General features: G+C 44.2%; 1 protein-coding gene across 1 annotated transcript in view; it reads right to left on the bottom strand.

The window, feature by feature from the left end:
• galnt10 (UDP-N-acetyl-alpha-D-galactosamine:polypeptide N-acetylgalactosaminyltransferase 10 (GalNAc-T10)) overlaps positions 1–8634 on the bottom strand; it is a 254013-nt gene that overhangs the window by 116969 nt on the left and 128410 nt on the right. The window lies entirely within an intron of this gene.

Raw genomic sequence — 8634 nt, 5'->3', positions numbered from 1 at the left:
CACTTGCCCCCTGGATTTATTATGCAAGAGCTCAATCTGATGCAGCTGCCCGTGTGAGAATACCAATCCAGACAAGAGTGTGCACTGGATTACAGTATGGTCTGCATTGGATTACAGTACAGTGTGCACTGGATTATTCCCTGTAACTTTCCTGGTGTTGCAGTGTTAAGCTGGGCGACCGGAGACCAGGCCGGATACAACATACCGTAGGTCTTCTGATCTCCACGGGTCTCTAATAATTCAAAGTCCACGGGTCTCTAATAATTCAAAGTCAGAGTGTATTTGTCACATTATACATGTACAATGTCAGCGAAGGAGGCTGCTCGTCTAGATCAAGCAAACTGGATAACAGCCGAGCATCTCTGGGAAATGTGCAAATTGCCGTTGTTGTTGTTTTTTTAAAATGTATGTATACATGTTTTAAAAAAAGAAAATTATTCATCATGGCTTTAAGCAGACATATCAATGTCAAGGAACGTTTAAAGCTGCTCTAATGATTTATGCTGCACAATATCAAAAGTCTCTTTTTCATATTGAGCTTGTGCACCAGAGGGTGGGGGAGCCCTGCTGTCGGCAGAGCGATGAGGACAGCCTGTGACATGGGGGCTAATGTGCATGTAAATGTGCTCGTTATTCAGCAGAGATCGAAGCGCTCCCCCCTGAGTCCAGATGAGCCCTTGGTCAGTAGAGATAACCTCCCTGTCAGGTCTCAGACCTTAAAGAGCGGAACATTCCATTACCGTGGCGAGCAGAGGTAAACACATCCTTCAACCAGAGGCTGTGACAGAGAGGACTAATTAACGACAAATCAAAGAACTTGTTGCTGAGGGCCTGCAAGCAAATAGGGCACAAGTTGTGCACACAGACGCATGCACGCGCACACACACAGTGAATGAAAAGCAGTAAGAGCTCAGCGGTGCTTGATGTTGCTACTGTGGAGGTCTCTGGTTTTGTCAATGAACAAGCAACTGGGACAACCCACATGACTCACCAGTGTGTGTGTGTGGTGTGTGTGTGTGTGTGTGTGTGTGTGTGTGTGTGTGTGTGTGTGTGTGTGTGTGTGTGTGTGTGTGTGTGTGTGTGTGTGTGTGTGTGTGTGTGTGTGTGTGTGTGTGTGTGTGTGTCCGTCCGTCCGTCCGTCCGTCCGTCCGTCCGTCCGTCTTCCATACCTTTATCACTGAAGTCGTCTACCAGGATGACCTCAGCGATGAGCTGTGGAGGTGAACGGTTGAGGACACTGTGGACAGTCCTCAGCAGAGACGACCAGCCCTCGTTATGGAACGGGATGATGATGCTGGTGTTGGGAAGCTTCTCACCATACAGCTTCTGTTTACAACTAGAGAGAGAGAGATAGAGAGAACCCCTAATTATAGAACAGGATGATGTTGCTGCTGGTGTTGGGAAGCTTCTCAGCTTATTCTGTTCATGACTACTCGCACACACACACATACGCACAGCATCACACACAGAAACTGTCTCTTGATAATCAGAACTCCCTGCCTAAAATCCAGGCATCTCATGTATGCAGAACCACCCCTACCTTAACCCTAACCTGACTTAACCACCCCTACCTTAACACTAACATTATCCACCCCTACCTTAACCCTAACATTAACCACCCCTACCTTAACCTTAACCTGACTTATCCACCCCTACTTTAACCCTAACATTAACCACCCCTACCTTAACCCTAACCTGACTTAACCACCCCCACCTTAACCCTAACATTAACCACCCCCTACCTTAACCCTAACCTGACTTATCCACCGCTACCTTAACCCTAACATTAACCACCCCTACCTTAACCCTAACCTGACTTATCCACCCCTACTTTAACCCTAACATTAACCACCCCTACCTTAACCCTAACCTGACTTAACCACCCCTACCTTAACCTCACCTGATGCCTTAACATCAATGTCCACAGTTAGGCATTCCAAAATGTATGACAATAATGTATCCCTCTTGTAAAAAAATTTCAGCAAACACGTGCAAACCATGTTTTGGTCGTGTGCATCTCTGCGTTAACTACTGGACCTGCAATTTCCAATACTCTGACAGAGGTGACTGGGACACTTATCGAGCCTTCTGCCAATACTGCTCTGTTCGGCATCCCTCGGTTACCTTTGCTTAGGCTCCAAGCGGATCGGATTTCTTTTTTTCAACATTATTGGTTTGACTTATAATACTAATGAGATTGAAATCACCAACACCACCTTCTCACACTCTGCGGATGAAATAAATGTTCAATAACTATTTACAGCTTGAAATAAGTCAGATATACACCGAAAAAATACACATTGAAAGGTGTGGGGGGCCTTGATTCCTCTTCCCAGTTATACCTGAATACGATTCTATTTTATTTACTTATTTGTATTCAGTTATTTTTATTCTGGGTTGTAATGTCTACTGTAATATGTCTACTATGACCGAACTGACTGTGTTGTGTTTTCCTTGCAGTTGCTATGTACTGTATGTTGTTGTTTTTCTCTACTGTACCACTATAACATAACATTTTTGTCGACTTGTGTAAAACAAAATATAAATCAATAAACAAAGTTCCGAATGCATTTAAATAAAACCAAGGCTGCCTGCCAGTTAATTTAGAATAGAACAGGCAGATTTGTGGGTTGGATGAAATTAAAAGGACTTCACGCGTTGCCCGTCTTTATGTTTGTGATGGATTTATCTCTGTGTTGAAAACACAGCCTTTAGCAAATTTATGCGGATAGCGTGTGTAAACAGACTGACTGGCAGAATGAGGTACAATTATTTTGAGAAACAAACACACAACATGTCCACATGTCCTGGCACTGTGGAGAGTTCCTCTAATCGGGGGGGGGGGGGGGCTTCCCTCCTTGAAACCCTGTCACTGCAGGAGCACAAGGAAACCAGGAGTGTCAGCATCATATCTGGGCCCGTGGCACGCGTCAGACGAATTGAAAACATGCCAATCACTGGGAGACAGCCGCTCCATACAGTATTGATAGGTGTGCCTGTGTGATTGGTCAGGGGTGACAGGAGAGTGTCTGATTGGTCCAGAGTGACAGGAGAGTGTCTGATTGGTCCCCGAGTGACATGATTGGGTCAGAGTGACAGGTGGCTGACAGCCAAGCCCAGCCCCCCCCCCCCCACCCCCCCCCCCCCCCATCACTCTATTTCATCATTACTCGGCATCATCCCTCATTCTTTGAACGAAAAAAAAAGATGGACTGACGGTCTTTGCGTAGCTTTCGTGCTCCAGCTCTCAGGGAGGGAGAGAGAAAGAGAGAGAGAGAGAGAGAGAGAGAGAGAGAGAGAGAGAGAGAGAGAGAGAGAGAGAGAGAGAGAGAGAGAGAGAGAGACAGAGACAGAGAGAGAGTTAAAGAAAGAGACAGAGAGGGAGGGGTGGATGAGTGGTATGGTAAGCTTCATTAAAATCGCATTAAAATGTCCACATATTAGCCAGGTCAGAGTTGAGACATGGTTCTACACAACCAGACCCAGGATTCACCCTGGGTCCGCTGAACATCAAAGAGCCTCTTGCAGGCAGAGAGGGAAGGAGAGAGGGAGGGAGATATGTAGATGGGGGGGGGGGGGGGGGGGGGGGTGCTAGGGCAAACAGGATGTGAGCTTCCCTCCATCCAGGATATATACAACAGACAGTAAAGCCTGCAGGACCACAGCCACCCCATGAACGCTTTCAGCTGATGCCGTCCGGCAAACGGTACAACAGCATCAAGGCCCGGACCAGCAGACTCAGAGACAGGTATTTCCCCCAGTCAGATTCATGAGCAAATAGTACCAACGACTAGCTAGCTAGCTGCCTGTCCATGACACACACACACACTCCTCACCGCAGCCAGAGAGAGAGAGAGAGAAGCGGGTGGGAGGTAGAGAGAAAAACGGAGAGGGGGTAAATATGACATGTGGCTAGGGAGGTAAAGCGTGTCCCGTGCAGTTGGGTGTTGGATGTGTTACTCCAAAAAAGTGAATATTATTACTTTATTCATTACTCGCTGGGAGCAATAACACACTGGGAGTAATACAATTACTTGTTACATTACTTCCGTTACACCCCCCCCCGGAATTGCTTCCTTTCTTACAGTCACAATTATTGGGTACAACAGAGGCCTGTGTGTGAATGATCACGTCAGGGCAGCAACACCTCAAGGGGCTTTCAAAGCAGATGCACAGGGTGCTGCAACGGGAGAACTGAGCTGAGCTGGATCGTTGTTTTCAACGACAGAGCTGAGCTGAGCTGGATCATTGTTTTCAACTGACGAGGTGCACCGTGTTCACTGTAGTGCAGAGCGCAGCACCTCTGGTGTGAAGATCATCAACTGAAAACCAGCAGCTTTTTTTCGTGCAGTGGTTTGGTGGCGAGGGTACTTCAGATTTGATCAAAAGCACAGCTGGCTTAAATTGATGAAGGACAATCCTTTTAAACTCACTGTTGTGGGATAGCAGGTGTTTCAAGAGATTTTAGATCGTATTGAGTGGAAAGTAGCAGCAGTCGGGCTCTTCTCACACTCCAAAAGGATGAAACAGAGGGCGGCTGGGTGGCGCAGCGGACATTGCGCTCGTTACCAACGCAAGAGACACCGGTATCGAATGCAGCTGTCAGCGTTGCCTCCGGCTTGGGCCGGCCATCATACTAACTCAATTGGCAGAGTTAGCGGGAGGGAAGTCAATGGGTGGTAGTCTGGTCGTTGTGAACAGCGACTCCTACAGGTCGGTTGGGGCGCCTGCACAGCAAAAGACAGGAAAATGGCGGGGGCAGTGTGAGCCTCCTACACGTTACTCCTCGCCAAATGAGAGTCCGCGCTGGCAGGTGAAAAGATGTGACTGGCTGCCTCCACATGTATCGGAGGGGACATGTGATGGGCTTCTATCCTCCCTACAACCGGCCAGTGGGGGGCACATGCAAGCAACAATCAAGACAGGGGAGGGGAGAATTGGCACGGCTAAATTGGGATGGGAGAAAAATTGAAAAAGGAGGAGAAAAAGTGGATAAAAAAATGATGAAACAGCAGTGATGATTTACTATGAAACTTTGATTCTACCCAGAGTAGGGCAGTGGTTCCCAACCTTTTTTGAGTACTGTACCCCCAAAGTATTTCAAGCCAACCTAAAGTACCCCCTACTACGCAATCAATCGTGGTGATCCCCAGGATATATAATTAATAGTCTATATATTGTGGCAGACCAGCTGTGTGTGTGTGTGTGTGACGTGTGTGTGTGACGTGTGTGTGTGTGTGTGTGTGTGTGTGTGTGTGTGTGTGTGTGTGTGTGTGTGTGTGTGTGTGTGTGTGTGTGTGTGTGTGTGTGTGTGTGTGTGTGTGTGTGAGTGAGTGGATGACCTGGATAAAGTCACATGGTCACACAGGTTGGCAGTTTATTGAAGTAAAGTTTTAGTTCTGAGGTCTGACATCATCACCGCAGCACTGAAGACTCAAAACTAGGATAACATAAGATAAGATGAGATATGATGCGATACGATACAATCAGATGAAATATTCCTTTATTGATCCCCTTGGGTAAATGTGGGTGTCATAGCAGCATGGGGGAGGGGAGGTATAGGTATGGGCAGGGTAATAGCAGAAAGACATAAATATAGGCAATAGAATTAGATCTGAATATAAAAAGATGTAAATGGGATGGTTTCATGCTATTATTCGAAAGCATGTCGCCACAGAGGAAACACATTGGCTGTGGTTGCTCTGTAGTTGTGACAGTAAATCCAGAGAGCACATAATGTTCACCAAACTGACGATTCTTCACTTTCTCCGTTTTCTTTTTCTTCTGAATGGGTTCTCCTGATCACCTGTGCTGTTGTTGCTGGATGAACCAGGTCGACTCAGCCATTGATCCATAATGTTAACAGACATTTTTAAAGAGGCTTGATATTTTGCTAACTACTGTAGCTACACTACAATGATGATGCTCGGTGTAACACCTGACAGTCCGGTGGGAAGCTGAACGTTGCACGATAGAACAAGTATAGCCAATAATAATATTATATCCATCAAATTATTACTTAATTTGAATTCCCCCAATTTTGGCATGCATTATTCTTTATTTGGGTACAGTTTTCCTGTACATAAATTATAGCACATTCAATTTAAGTTTGGAAATATATTGCCGAAATGGGACAGTGGGACACAAAATGGCACCTAGATACCCCTATTTTTGATAACAACTTCTTACTGTTGGGAGGGAAACCAGCTACATTTCCCAATTGGCAAAGACAAGGTATTCACAAACGATCTGACATTTACAGTGAATACGATCTCAGATCCTTTCAAGAGCTCAAGCAAATCTATAATGTCCCTAGTGCATCCTTCTTTTTTTATTTACAGTTGCGCACTGCAATGCGCACTTATGGTGTCCCATGGAATCAGCCTTTACCAGTTCATCCTTTAATGATTATAGTGAGTGGCATAAATGTTAAAAATGGTTTTGTTTCTGGGTTATATAATAAAATACAAGGAAAACTAAACAGAACTACAGGTAATACCACTGTCTGGAACATAGATTTAAAGGATTACAACGCCTGCATAAATTGGCAGAATGTATGGGATAATATTCCGTTAACCTCTCATAATTATAATAATCAATTAACTCATTACAAACTGATAAAGATTTTATCGGTCACCCAGGAAACTCTGTCAAATAAAAAATTTACAAAGTCCCCTATGTGCTTTATGTCCGCAAAAAGTCATAGGAACATACATACATAATATGTGTATGATGTGGGAATATCCAGGAGTACTAGCTTTTTGGGCCAAGGTTGCATTATTTCTCACAAATATAACGGAGGTAAACCTTGTTTGCCACACATTTTATTATTAAATGATGATTCATCTCTAAAAATCACAAGTGCAAGCAGGCAGGCTACACAGTATATTATGACTATACTGACGGACAATCTATATACTGAAAAGACACTTTTTTATGCCACTGTGGGAATTAATATGAAATGCTGATGTGAATGTATCTTTCCTCTGAACTTGTTTAAAAAAAAAAGATTAAATAAAAAGTTGGTAAAAAAAAAAATTATTATTATTATTATAATTTTTATATTTTCATGTACCCCCGGTTGGGAAACACTGCAGTAGGGTATAGGATCTGCCTCCATTAGAAATACCTACAGTAGCCTAAGTGAAGATGACACTTCAGCACCGCTTCATCCTTTTAGGCTGCGGTTACACTAGGCCCGGTTTTCGTTTCAGTTTTCATTTTCAGTTTTGCTTTTCAGAACGCTATGTAATGGCAGGCAAGTTAGACATCGTTTTTGCCTCCTGAGCACAGTGATGTATATACATGTAGCACAATGCCAAAACAGTAGGTGGCAGTAGGTGGCGATGTAGTTCAAACATGAAGGCCATTTTCAACCAATCAGAAAAGTTGAATGTGACAATACACTTCCTGCTAAAAATCAACAATCCACCATCTTTAAATGCCTCATAGCATTTATTTTTCAGCAAAGAAAGTGCAATAAAAGTGCAATAAACAAAACGGATACATTCACTGTGTGTTCTGCCTCTCATTTGTTGATGAAACAAAACCAACATCAACACAATTTACCACCAAGAGCGGATAGTTTAGTCTCACAAAAAGATCTCAGATGTTGTTAGCTACATGCTAATGTGAATGGCATTCTCCCTGTATATAGTTAGCATTGAGGCTATTAATGTAGTAACGTAAACGCTATTAGAAATGGATGAAAACAGATTGCAGAATGGGTACAATACAATACGGCTCAATACAAACAATTGTTAAAGGCCAACTTGCAGGTTAAACCCTACTCTTATATTATGGGTAGTTTACATCATTGGTATCTAATTTCATTATTTATTTATTTCCATTTGACGCCGGAAATGCCACTCAGAAAGGGTTAAAAGGGTCCACGCACGAATAACATGCATGGAGCAAATGAAAAAGCTTATCAGACGCTAGCAGGGCCGTGACGTCACTTCAGGCAACTTATGCCTTATGCCCGTCCGGGTCATAGTACTACTGGCTATATGGATCTGGCTAACGTTACCACGCTAACGTTAACATTATGGCTACTGTCGTGAACCATTTTAATTCGGGGCATGTAAAAGAGTTTTGGGAACGAGTAAAATGCGCAGGTCCTCTTCTCAGACCTGTGGGGCAAAGCACTGCACACACATCATGCCGGCTAGCAAGCTACACGTCACGGCATGTTGATACGATAGTAGCCCCCTAGCCCCACTCGGTGCATCACAGTCACGAAACGGGCTACCACGATAGCTATTAGCTAACTAACGTTAAAAGCTCAAACACCTTATAACTACTACTATTGTCGTGTCCATAAGTTCCCTGGCAGAATACTTGTGAGGACAAAGGTATACAAAGAGGAGAGAACCATTTTAAATCGGGCATTCATGCCGGCTAGCAAGCTACACGTCACGGCATGTTGATACGATAGTAGCCCCCTAGCCCCACTCGGTGCATCACAGTCACGAAACAGGCTACCACGATAGCTATTAGCTAACTAACGTTAACGTTACAAGCTCAAACACCTTATAACTACTACTATTGTCGTGTCCATAAGTTCCCTGGCAGAATACTTGTGAGGACAAAGGTATACAAAGAGGAGAGAACCATTTTAGATCGGGTGATGTT

The sequence above is a fragment of the Notolepis coatsorum genome (genome assembly GCF_963971535.1).
Source record: "Notolepis coatsorum genome assembly, chromosome: 8".
Classification (NCBI taxonomy): domain Eukaryota; kingdom Metazoa; phylum Chordata; class Actinopteri; order Aulopiformes; family Paralepididae; genus Notolepis; species Notolepis coatsorum.
This window is presented reverse-complemented; position numbering and strand designations above follow the sequence as displayed.